Genomic DNA, 13,773 nt, shown 5'->3' with positions numbered 1-13,773 from the left:
ACAAGATGGACCAAGGGGGGCTTTAGGCCAGGAAACTGTTCCTTTCGCTCTGGAGAGCCCTGTCATTCGGGTACAAAGCTGTTCTTAGGCAGTAGTGCCTCCATTCTTCAGAGCTAGTCTGACATTTTTCTTCTCCACTGCCCGCATTGCCTTCTTATCCTTGTCTCCATCACCATTTATTCCACCTTCAATGAATACCTCCATGAATATTTTTTCTTTTTCTATGTCTTCTTCGGAGCCCTGGTGGTGTAGTGGTTAACAGCTTGGCTGCTAACCAAAAGGTCAGCAGTTCAAATCTACCAGCCTCTCCTTGGGAACCCTATGGGGCAGTTCTTCTCTATCCTATGGGGTAGCTATGAGTTGGATGGCACCTAACAACAACAACATGTCTTCTTCAGTCTCATTTCTGTTTGGTGCATGTATTCCCTGCCAGCAAGTTTTCCTGTTTCCAGGGTTCCCACAATTCACAGAATGAGTTCAGTTTCTGGTTCTCTTCCATTATTATTTTCATCAGTGTTCACTAGTTCCTTTCTTCTCTGCCCAACAGAATTTCACCTTCTATTTCTATACCCAGATTTAGGGAATGAGACTCCCAAACAGGAGTGGTGTCAATGCACTGAGATATGAAGTCTCTTAAAATGATCACACTCTCAGATCTAGTAATAGTATCCTTAGGTATTTATTAAGAAAAGAGACAGAGCTGCGGACAAATATATTTATACAAGTATGTGCTCTGCAGAATTTGTTTATCATAGCAAAAAAAGAAAAATGAAAATTTTCCTGGTTTGCACTTGGCTTGTAACCAAAAGGTAGGTGGTTCAAACCCACCTAGCATCACAGCGGAAGACACAGGCCCGGCTATCTGCTTTCATAAAGATTATAGCTTAAAAGAAAACCATATGGAGCAGTTCTACTATGTAACACATGGGTCTCCATGAGTTAGAAAGTAACAACAGCAAGAAGGAAGGAAGAAAGGAAGAAACAGAGAGAGAGAGAGAGAAAGAAGAAAGAAAAAGTATCTACAATATATCAGTGGCTAAGTAAATGATGGAACATCAAAATGGCAGAATATTATGGTAACATAAAAAATCATGGCTTTGATGCCAACTAACAGGTGAAAAATACCTTTGAAAGTTAATTCTTCAGAGACTAATGTTTTTGTATTGTGAATTTTTTTTTTTTTTTTTAAATAGGATGTGTTTTCAGTATTGGAATGCATGATTACTAATTGAATGTGTTTAAATTTTTGGTTTGTATACAGATTTTAAGAAATATGATGTGGGTATACATGTGACCATGAAGCTCTGGTGGTACTCTGGTACCATGATTTGGTGGGCGCCCCTCCGTTCTACTGGACAGGGATGGCATGATTTATTGCAGATGTTTTCTATTTGGTTACACTGAGCAACTTTGGTTTTCCAAACATGACACACACACACACACACACACACACACACACAGAACCAAATAAACCCACCAGGGCTCCCTACTGTTCACACGGGAAATTGTAAAGACTTATGTTATGATTAGAAGACTTATCTAGTTGTACAAAAGCCAAAAGACACAAAAGTTTTACTCAGTCACACCTCCTGGATGCACTGCCTCATATTTAAGCCTTCTACCCCAACTCTTTTGTGCCAATGAACATTTCTGTCATTTTTCACCATTACACAAGTCCCCACTGGAGGGCAGCAAAGACTTTTAGTGGGAAAAGTAGTGTCTCAAGAAACCTGAGAGGTAGAAAATATGGGTGGGCAACCATTTATCCCACAGGTCACCAATTAAGTAAAAGACTGTAACTAGACGGTGGTACATATAATTAGATCCCAATGTAATAAGAAAGATATATGCAGAGAAAAAGAGCAAGAGATGCACCTAATTGTTAATAATAGTCTTCTCTACTTGGTCCAAAAAAACCCACTGCCACTGAGTTGATTCCAACTCATAATGACTGTATAGGGTTTCCAAGGCTGCAAATCTTTCTCTGGCAAAGTCACTGGTGGTTTTGAACTGCTGACCTTTTAGTTAGCAGTTGATTGTTTTAATCACTGTGCCACCAGGGCTCTACTTGATGGTATGATATAAATTATTTTCCTAACTTTTATTTCTTGTGTTTTCTAGAGTGGGATTACATTTATTTTTTCAATCAGAAACAAAAAAAGCCTTACACATAAAAATGCAGTTTTCTTTCACCTGAACTTTGATATTAGATCCCATTCACAGATAATGTTGACTATTTGCATCTTAGGGCAGCTCAGACTCCACACAAGAGTTACCACTGAATACTGTCATGAAAGTCTCTCGCAGCATTGTTCTTATCGGCTGTTTTTTTTTCCACCTAGACTGAGCATTTTCCACTGCATTTTAACTTTCTATCTGGAAATCACTCTTTTGTATTGAATAGCTGTAATAAATGCTCTCTCAGCCAGAATGTTTATATACAATCATAGGCTTATAGAGAAGGAACTTGAAGGTGATCTGTTCCCATCTTTCCTCTGAATATAGCACTCTCTTCTGCCATGCTCCAACGTTCCCTCTTCAGTGACAAATTCATTTAAGATGCAATTTCTCAACTGGCTAGCAAACTAGCTTGACTATTTTGGGCATAATTACAGATAATTAGGCAGCTTCTTAGAGTAATGTGACTTTCTACTCACTGCAAAAAAAGTAATTTGCACTTTCAGTGCGAGTGTCTTCTGTCTCTATATTCTGCAGTATCAACATTTTGAATTTTCCCCATTAGTTAATGTCTGACTAGGAGATTGAGGGCTGTGCCCGGGTGATGTCTTGAGAAAGGATTTATCATATGAGCACTGAGACGCTCCACAAGAGAAAGATGTGGCAGTCTCTTCCATAAAGATTTATAGCCTTGGAAATCCTATGGAGCAGTTCTATTCTGCCCTACATGTTTGCTATTAGTTGAAATCAACTCGATGGCCACGGGTGGGTTCACCTGACCCATAGTTACAGGAGTCACCAATTGGCTAGCACACCGACATTTCCTTGATCATATATCTCCAACATTTCCTGGTGAGATAATGCCCTTAGATATAGGCAACTGGAACCCCTACCCTGGGTCCCACACTTCAGAGGGCCCCACTCTGGCCTTCAAACTGTGCTCCTCTCCATGGTGCAGAGAGTCTCCGAGACTAAGGGGTGTGCCCAGCTGGATCCCATGAGTCCCCTTCCAGATCACACTCTGAATTTCCTCTCAAATGGAAAATAGACCCAAAATACAATCAACTCTCCCTGGATAATGTTGCATCATTTATCCCACAGTAGCCCCTGAGTGGTGCAAACAATTAATGTGCTCACCTGTTGACTAAAACGTTGGAGGTTTATGTCCATCCAGAGGTGCCTTGGAAGAAAGGCCTGCTGATATACTTCCAAAAAAGAAGTCATTGAAAACCCTACAGAGCACAGTTGTACTCTAACACAGAAGAGGTCACCATGAGTTGGGGATGACTGGATGACAACTAATTTTCAGTCTTTCTCACCTTATCTATCTTGCCATATTGCCTTGCCTGACTCTACATGTTCCCCTGATACCAGTGATCTAACAATTTCCTTTCTTCTAGTGAAACTTAATACATTTATTCCGGAGTGCTGAAGGGTTGCCAAATTATTTTACTAGCATTCCACTGGAATCAACCAATTTATTGTCCATCTAATCACTTTCTCCAATTTGTCATTTACTAACCCATCCATCAACCCACCTATCCATCTATCTACCCAACTACCCATTCATCCATCCACCTATCTATCCATCCATTTTTTTTCCCAACTAACATTAAGTAATTATGTGCCAGGCACCGTATTAGTCACTGGAGGGAACAGTGATGAACAAGCGATGGCCCTGGCTTTTGATGCCCTCACAGGCCAGTGGGCAAAACGGATATGCCAACTAATAATTGCAGCACGAAGTGACTAAAAACCAGAGAAAGGAAAGAGAGCCAAATTGATTTTGCTAATGAGGAGAGGGATCAGGAAAGGATCTCCAGATGATGTGTCATAAAGAATGAGGGGGTTTTGCTAGGTAGGAAGAGAGGGATGGAACAACCAGGCTGAGCAAATATAGGTGCAGAGGCCATGAGACTTGAAGATGCAAGGTGGGTACGCAGAACGAAGAGAAACGCCCATGGTGAAGAGCAAGGTGTGCGCTGGAGAGGTGGGGAAGAGGCTTGGAACGTAGTTAGAAAGTAGGTTGTTTGTAATGGCCTAAAGGCATATCTATGGTCAAAAAGGGTTTGTTTGTTTGATTGTTTTAAAGCGGGGTTGTAACATGGTGGAATTTATATGTTAGGAGAACTAAGAAGGGCATGAAGCATAGGTTAGAGGTGGGTTCATTGGTCAGGGAGACTACTTGAAAGGTACTGGTTGATTCAGGAGGAAAATGACAAGAGGGCATATTTGAGGTGTATTCCTGAGGCAGAGTATACAGGACTTGGTAGGGAAGGGAGAAAGAGAAGTTTAAAGCACCTCAGAGATTTCTAACCTAGGAGGTCAATCTCTAATCGGTGAAAAAAGGGAACCTTGGAAGTGAAGCAGGCCAAGTAAGGTAACTTCTAATTCATTTGCTGCTTCATGTATTTAACAAATGTTTACTGAACTTCTGCTATGTGTCAGCCACAAGGGATACAACAGTTAACAAGATGGACACGGTCCTGCCCTCATGGAACTTTCTCTCTGGTTTTAACAAGGAAGACATTGGAATGCACTCATTAGGAACTGATATCATCTCCCACCTCAGGAACCTGCAGGTGGAGTCCCCAGGAATGTCTCCCAAGCTAGTTTGCACACATCGGCCAACTCCTCCAGTGAGAGCAGAATTTGCCTTCTGATTAACTGCTTGGCAATGGACCGCCTATCAATCAAGATGCCGCCGTCAGCAACGTTCCATCACAAAATGTCACTGATGGCCCCACACTGAACGTTACGTACGAAAACTACATCACTCTTCACACGGTGATTAAGACATCAAGGCAGATCCTGGAAGGCTCTGCCAAGAGCGCTGACAGCTTCCACCCAGCACCCTTGGGAAGAAATAGGTTTCTTGAGGAGAACATGATGTTTCCAGGTCAGCCTGGCTTTAAGCTGTTGCTGGACAGCTGACCAAGAGGTCTGATGGGCATTTTCATCTGTCTCTGCCAAACAATTGAGGCCTCACTGTTACTTGAGCCCCCATGCACTTGGACCCTTTTCATTCCCCGGAGAAGGGTGTCCTGCGGTCTAAGGTCGGGATATCTGAGTCAGAACCAAAAGGTGTGACCCCTGCACTAGAAAGTTGCCCCAGTCCTGGGCAGCAGGTGCTAATTGGTATTTTCTGTTTGGTCAGCTACATATGGCAAATTCTGCCTCCTTTTTGTCTAAATGCTCCAGATAGTATCAGGAAGACTTAACAGGAAAGATAGACACACACAGTTAAAATTAACATCATATTTTTCCCTCTGGGGGCCTTTTTCCCCCTGTCAATATCACCAACAGTTACAAATGCCTTGTTTATAGTAACAGGCTTTCATACTACTCCCGCTTTCTCCTCTCCTCCAAAGGGTTACAGAGAATGCCTCTTCTTTTGTTGACAAGTTTTGTTTTGCCTTTTCCTTATTGGAAACCCAATGCAGTAGCATTTTCATCAACTTGATTCCTCATGCCGTGCACAATTTTTTCTTTTCGAGTGTGGACAAACGTGGCATGAGAAGTGAAGCCACGGTCACTGTGCTGCGGGCGGGGGGGGGGGGGAGGGGGGAGGGCGGTGCTCCATGCTGGAATATTGTCACAAACCAGATTGGGGACCCTGGGAGGTGGGTACTCGAGGGTGCAAGCTGGTGAAGCATATGGCTACCCTGCAACTGGTGGAGAGCTGCCCAGGGGTACACATCACTCTAAAACATTCCTCTTGATGCAGCTGTTCAGCTCGTGCACAGCTTAATCCATTCAAATTGCTGGCCCGCTACTTTCTTCTGAAATCTCTTTCCTTTCCTGGGATATTTTATTTCCAAATAGGTGCTGTGCACAAAGGAAGGACGAGAGCCAGGTGAAGAGGCGATGGATGATCTGTAGAGAGGGACTGTTTCTGGGACTGACTCCCAGGTGCCCTGTGGGTTCCCACAAGTGAGGTCCAAGACCCCCTCACAGCACAGGCGCCTTCCCTCCAAAGCTGCGGCCCCAGGCTCTGAGGGCACCGTTGATGACACGTGAATGGAAGATAAGTGAGGCTTTCATCAGGGTCACTGCGCTTCTTCCTTCCCTTCCAAGCCTTCAGGGTTGCTCTTGATCTGTGAGCCTGCTGACAGGCACTCCATCAGACAGGGAAGGAAATTATGCAGAGGGGGGTGAATAACACTTCTACTTCAGTTTTGTTAAGGAGACGATGACGCACGAGGATGCAAATAAAATACTCAAATGAAAATTTTTGTTACCCTACCCTTGTCTAGTTCACTACTATGATGGTAGTAAAAGTCTTGAAGTGGAAAAGGCTATCAGCTTCTCTTTGAGGGTAGAAGGACGGGAAGCTAGGGATACTGGGGGTAGGGTGTGGGGAGGTGAGGGTCAGAATAGGGTGGCTAAAAACAGAGTTCACAAGGAAAAAAGGTTGCATTCTAGGGGCTAGTGAAAATGTAGGAGGAGAACAAGCCATCTCCCCACTTGGATGTCTCCAAGATGCTTCTAAAACCTGTCTCATGGTCTACACCCACCTCTCATTCACTCCTCTAAAGTAAGACGTGGTTCTCCGGAGTACCCAGATCTCAGAGAATGGTGTGGTCTTTCACCCTCTTGTTCTACACAAGACTGAGTATTATCTTTAACTCTACATCCCTGATCTGTCTACATCTACACCAGATTTTCCCAGCCTCGGCACAAATGACATTTGTTTTAGTTGTTAGCTGTTGTCAAGTTGGCCCTCTACTCATGGCAACCCCATGCATGTGGAAGGAAACACTGTCTAGTCCTGCACCAGCCCCGTGATCGGTCAGGGATTGGACTGCTATGATCCTGGCCTTGCTTCCTAGTCTGTCTTGGCCTGGAAGCTCTGCTGAAACCTATTCAGCATCACGGAAACATGCAAGCCACCACCTACAGACAGGTGGTGGCTGAGCATGAGGTACAATGGCCTGGGAACTCTAATTCTTGGGGCGAGAGGCTGTCCCACCCACTGGAGGATATTTAGCAGCATCCCTGGTTCTCCACCCACTAGATGCAGTAACACCAGTTGAGACCACCAAAAAATGTCATTCCAAACATTGCCAAGTGCTCCCTGGGAGGCAAAATCACCCCAGTTGAGAACCACTGATGTAATCTGTAATAGGGTCCTGCCGGCTTTTCTTCCTATGTATCTCCTGAATCTGTCAACCTCTCTCCACCTGGCTACCATCGCCAAGTTAAGCAATGATCATCTCTCACCTGGACAACTACCCCCGCCCATCTCCCCATCCGACTCCTGCCTCCTCCAATCTACCTTCCAGGCAGCAGCCCAGTTGATGGTTTCAGAGTCAGTTCTGCTTCTATCACTTTCCTTTGTGAAATCCTTGAAAGTTGTCCTGTGTTCTGAGGATACAGCCCTTAAAAGGCCTTACATGACTCAGCCATGACCTGCCTCATCTGTTTTATCTCACAGCACACTCCTCTTCCCATCACACTGTCCTCCAGAAAGTTCCACCATGCCCCATGCTCCCTCCTACCACAAGGCCTCTGCCCCAGCTTCTTCCATGTCCGAAACCACCCTCCTCACCCCTTCACCTACTTCAGCCCTCTAGATCAGGGCTGACAAGTCACTTCTTCAAGGTCCAGGCTTCCTGGATTCTCCTGTTAGGTCAAGTCTCCCAGCCATGCACTCTCAAATTAATGTTCATCTTTCCTTCTTAGCTGTCATCATGGTTTATAATTCTGCATTTATCTGTGCCATCATGTGATTACAGTCTGCATCCTGCATGAGACTCTAAGCTCCACGAATGGCAAGGACTGTGCAGATTATGTTCATCATATCCCAGGACCTAAGACAATGCCTGACACGTAAAACTGTGTTGAAGAGATGAACCAACAGGAGATCTGATGGATAAAAACTCAAGCCAACACTGATGGCTGTGGGGACCATGGTTTCGGGGAACATCCAGCTCAACTGGCATAACAGTTTATAAAGAAAATGTTTCTACATTCTACTATGGTGAGTAGCGTCTGGGGTCTTAAAAGCTTGTGAGCAGCCATCTAAGATACTCAACTGGTCCCATTCCATCTGGATCAAGGGACAAAGAAGAAAACCAAAGACACAAGGGAAAGATTAGTTCAAATGACAAATGGACCACAACTATAACAGTCTCCACCAGACCGAGAAGAGCACAACTAGATGGTGCCCTGCTACCACCACTGATTGCTCTGACAGAGATTACAATAGACAGTCCTAGACAAAGCTGGAGAAAATGTAGGACAAAATTCTAACTCACATACACACACAAAAAAGACCAGACTTACTGGCCTGGCAGAGACTAGAAAAATCCCAAAGAGTAAGGCCCCTGGACACCCTTTTAGCTCAGTAATGAAGTTACCCCTGAGGTTCGCCCTTCAGCCAAAGATTAGACAGGCACATAAAACAAAATGAGACTAAATGGGGATACCAGCCCAGGGGCAAGGAGAAGGCAGGAGGGGACAAGAAAGGTGGTAATAGGGAACCCAAGGTCGAGAAGGGGAGAGTGTAGACATGTCATGGGGCTGGCAACCAATGTCACAAAAAAATTTATACTAATTGTTTAATGACAAACTAGTTTGTTTTGTAAAGTAGAATAAGTCAGAAGTTCACTATTTAAAAAAAAAAAAAAAAACTCAAGCCAACTGTGGTGTTGTTGAGGACCAGATGTGTCCCTTCTATTCCCTGTTTTTGTGGTGCTAAGCCTACCTACCAATCACCACTGTCTGTCAGTTTGTCCTATTGTGGTGGCTTGTGTGTTGCTGTGATGCTGGGAGCTATGCCATGGTTATTTCAAATACCAGCAGGGTCACCCATGGTGGACAGTTTTCAGCAGACCTTCCAGGCTAAGACAGACTAGGAAGAAAGGCCTGGTGATTTACTTCCAAAAATCAGCTAACGAAAACCCAGTGGATCACAACACAGTATCATCTGATATAGTGCTGGAAGATGAGACCCTTAGGTTGGAAGGCACTCAAAATACACAGCAGCCACAACAATGGACTCGAGCACACCAACAATTGACTGTGAAAATGGTGCAGGATAGGGCAACGTTTTGTTTTGTTGTACATGGGGTTGCCATGAGTTGGAGCTGACTTGACAGCAACTAAAAACAATAACAAAGCCTACCAAGCACTGCCTTCATTCATTCATTTCTTTACTTCAAAGTTCTTTCCCGAGTACCTACTATGTGTCAGATGGAGAGTGGCACTGTGAGTATTTCAGACAAACATACGTGGCCATGACCATGGCTTATGATGTCCTCTGTCTAGCAGTACAGTTGGATAGGCATTAACCACGTAGTTATAGCCCAAGGAATATTGTGGAAAGGAGTGATGCTAGTATGCAGATGGCTGGTGTGTTCTCAGGTCGGGGAAGAGAATACAACACAACCTGCTTTCTGTGCCTCTGCATTTCCCCAAGCTTAAATACCTAGGAAGTAGGGGTTGCAGTTCTTTGTGCAAAGACTGGGAGATATGGCATAAAATGTTCGTTAGACCCAGACCCCTATCCATTTGTAGAGATGGCACCAATCCCCAGATGTTACCTTGGCATTCAGGTTGCATCCCCTAAATGGATTTTCAAAATTCTGTTTTCAGAATGTCTTGAGCCCAGAGAAGTAAAGAACAATGGCTTTTTATTTTTGTCTTTGATTTTTAAAAATTAGTGGCATGCCCAACAGATGAATAAGTGGTGCAACTGGAAATAAAGCTTTATGTTAAATTAAGCCAGGTCAAGACAGCAATCATCTGAGGTTGCCTGCTATCTAAAGATTCTGCTGTGCTGGGTGTCCCAGATTCCAAGAGCAAGAAAACAAGGCTCTGTCCTCAAGAAGTGCCCTGGCTCTTAAAAGGGAAGGGGCCGACGAATATCTGCAAGGATCCATCAAGAATTATTCTTGGGGTATGGGTACTTCGTTCTCATTATTCAGGTTTCAGCCCAAATATCAACTCAGAGAGATGTTTTCTGATCACTTTATTAGTATTATACCTTTTCCCTTCAAGCTCGTCTGCTAACCAAAAGGTTGGCAGTTCGAATCCACCAGCTGCTTCTTGGAAACCCTGTGGGGCAGTTCTACTACATTATGTAGGGTTCCTATGAGTCAGAATCGACTCAAAGGCCACAGGTTTTGGTTCAGTTTCTTCCAGTCACATTCCTTGTTACTCCATATAATTTTCCCCATTGCACTCAGCAGTCTCTTAAGTTCTCTTAAGTACTCACTTATGTGTTTCTAGTGGTTCCCAGCTAGAATATAAGCTCTACAATTTCTTGCTTACCTCCATACCCTTGTGCCTACAACAGCACCTGGCAGGCAATTGGTGCTGAATGAATATGCTCAAAGAACGGGAGCAGCCAACTCTCCCTGGGGAGGTTAAGGAAAGCTGCAGAAAGGCAGCATTTGAATTGGTCTTGAAGTAGGCGTTATCCTGGTGGACAAAGGATGAGGCTACAGATGTTTATTGCATGGCTGGCCATCAACTTGGAGGTGGCAGAAGAGGGACATGAGAGTCTAAAGGGTGGCAGAGGGCATGAGGCTGGGGTAGGTTGTGATTAGGAGGAAGGTGATGTGCAGATGATGGTCTTTTCCTTCTATGGTATTTGAGGATAATGAGACTTTCTGAAGCAGGAAAGAAAGTCATGGACGGATCTCTGATGCACAAACCCTCCTCTGGTGGCCCAAGGGAATGAGGCAGGCTAGAATGAAAATTAATGAACCTTTCCCTGGAGAGAGGAACATAATTTGTAAACATCTAAATTAGTGTATCCACTAAAAAAATTATTTTTCTTCATTGGCATTAGAAAGCCTGGAAAAACCCCAACTCTCACCGTAAAGCCTTCCTAGTCACTGCACATGTTGAACTGTGCTCGGAAGGTCTCCACAGCTTCCCAATCAAGGGTCATCTGGGATTTGAACTGAACGACTTCTAAGAAGGGCTAAGGAGCTGAAGGACTAATTAAGTCCCGAATGGGTAAGGAACATGGGCTTCTAAGTGAGTTTGTGAGTTATTTTTAAGTATTCCCTCAGGGAGGTGAGCAGAATAAAAGCTTTATCATTAAGTATGTTTCCAGTAAATGGAGCCTTCTAGTTAGTTTAAAGAAAGACCCATTAACTAGGAGAATCACATATCATACTAACTTCTCTTTCTGAATACCTGTAAATGTAATGGCTGGTGAGGGAGAGGACTGACATTTATTGACCTCTGGCCAGGCATTGTCAAAAATATTTTATATCCTTCTAATATAAACTCTATGAACTATTATTAATCCTCATTTTGCAGATGTGGAAACGAAGACAGTGAAAGCGTTAAATCCATTGTCCAAGACCGTACATCTAGCCAGGAGCAGAGCAGGGATTCTAATCTAAGTTCAAACTCAGAATATATTAAAAAAACAAAACCAAACCCATTGCTGTTGAGTCAATTCTGACTCATATTGACCCTATAGGACAGAGTAGAACTGCCCCACGGGGTTTCTAAGGCTGTACATTTTTATGGAAGCAGACTGCCACATCCTTCTCCCGTGGAGTGGCTGGTGAGTTTGAACCACTGACCTTTTGGTTGGCAACTGAGCACTTAACCACCGCACTACCAGGGCTCCTTGTACTCAGAATATAAAGCAAAACAAAAAAAAACCAAACCCGTTGCCATCAATTCCAACTCACAGCAACCCTATAGGACTCAGTAGAACTGCCCAATAGGGTTTCCAAGGAGCACCTGGTGGATTTGAACTGCTGACCTTTTGGTTAGCTACCCAACTCTTAACCACTATGCCACAGGGTTTCCACAGGGAATATAACAGGGATTAAACATACAGAGGCAGGAGACCTCGAGTCCAGGTTATACAGGTTGCTGCCACTCAACACTATATGATACTGGGTAAACTACTCAGCCTCAAGGCCTGAGGTTCCTTATCTGCAAAGTGGGGATCACAACAGTTCTGACCTCATGGGCACTGTGAGCAGAGGCATCGTCTCACGTTCAATGAGAGGGTGTGTGCAGAGCACTTTGCACAGCGCCTGGTGTTTAGAAGCCTCTCCATGCAGTTCATTTTTCCACACTGCAGCATCAATGGGAACGTCTTCATCTCAATCTGAGAAAGCCAACTGCCCTCCAACCCAAACAGCTGGACGCTGAGGGACACAGCTGTGCTGTCCCCAGCACTCCTGTGACTGGTCATGTTAAATGGGGTGGCTTGGACATCATGGTTACTGGAGAGTCTTGACCATTAAAGCAGCTTCATGTCTACTTTGTCTTTGATTAGATCAGGGTTTCCCTACCTCAACACTATTGACATATGCGCTGGATAGCTTTTGCTGTGGGGAGCATTCTGGGCATCTTAGGGTGCTTAGCAGCACCCCTGGAGCCCCCTGGAGGTGCAAATGATTAACATGGTCGCTGTTAACTGAAAGGTTAGAGATTGGAGTCCACCCAGAGGTGTCTCGGAAGAAAGGCCTGATGTTCTACTTCTGAAAAATCAGCCCTTGAAAACTCTGGGGAGCACGGTTCTACCCTGACGCACGTGGGGCCACCATGAGTTGGAGTCAGCTCAATGACAGCTGTTAGCAGCATGCCTCCTCTCTACCCAGTAGAATCCAGTAGCAACTCCCAGTTGTGACAATAAAAAATGTCCCAGATATTGCCAAATGTCACTTGGGGAATAAAAGTGCCCCAGTTGAGAACCACTGGTTTGTGTGAAAATTAACAGTGGTTTATGAAGCCAAGACCAAGCTAAAGGTTCCTAGGATTCAAAGAGAGAGATTCTCTCCTTCCTCTAATAGTTCACACACACAAAAAAAATAGTTCACAGCACTTGCTAAATAGAGATGAATTCTCACTGGGGAACCAGGACAGGGCAATCAACAAATTACCATAGCCAGTTAGCTCATCAAACTCCTGCTACCAAATCCACAATGTTTTGTAGATTGTTAATTTCTCATTAAAGGAGCCATGTCACTTAATAAGCATCCTGTCATTTGGCTCCATAAGGTAGAATGAAAGCATGAGGGCCCAGCAAGGTTCATTTTGAAATTTTTAATGAGGAATGACAGCTACGTTCATTTACCCAACATTTATGGACAGCCTACAATATGAAATGTCGCACAGTCACTGACAATATCTGGAGTCTTTTATGCGGGCCAGATTACCTCATGGAAGGAATATTAATTAATTCAACATTTGGTTCTTGAAAACCTACTATGTGCCAAGCCTTGAGCTAGGTTCTGGGTAGAAGGTGCTGAAAGAAATGGGCACTGTCCTTGCGCTCTTATAGCTTATAGTAAAGCAGTAGTTCTCACAGTGGGGTCCTCAGCATTGGCACCACCTGGGAACTTGGTACAAATGCAGATTGTCGGGCCCCACCTCTGTCTACTGAATCTGGCACTCCAGGTGTGGGGCTCAGTAGGCTGTGTTTTAAGCAGCCCTCCTGGGATTCTGATACCACACTAGGGGTTGAGAACCACTGAGCTACAGAAGTCGTTCTCAACCTTGGCTGCACATGATATTAGATTCTCCTGGGGTGCTCCTAGATGACAAACACCAAAACAGGATCTGAGAGGGTTGACAGGCATGTTTTAAAAGTTCCTGAATGATTCTAAT

At 44.2% G+C, this 13,773-nt stretch overlaps 1 protein-coding gene across 2 annotated transcripts in view; it reads right to left on the bottom strand.

Moving 5' to 3' along the window:
• The window catches only part of CDH13 (cadherin 13), a 1,228,073-nt gene that overhangs the window by 235,951 nt on the left and 978,349 nt on the right, over positions 1-13,773 (bottom strand). The gene's annotated exons all lie outside the window — the stretch shown is intronic.

Source organism: Elephas maximus, chromosome 21, assembly GCF_024166365.1.
Source record: "Elephas maximus indicus isolate mEleMax1 chromosome 21, mEleMax1 primary haplotype, whole genome shotgun sequence".
Lineage (NCBI taxonomy): Eukaryota > Metazoa > Chordata > Mammalia > Proboscidea > Elephantidae > Elephas > Elephas maximus.
This window is presented reverse-complemented; position numbering and strand designations above follow the sequence as displayed.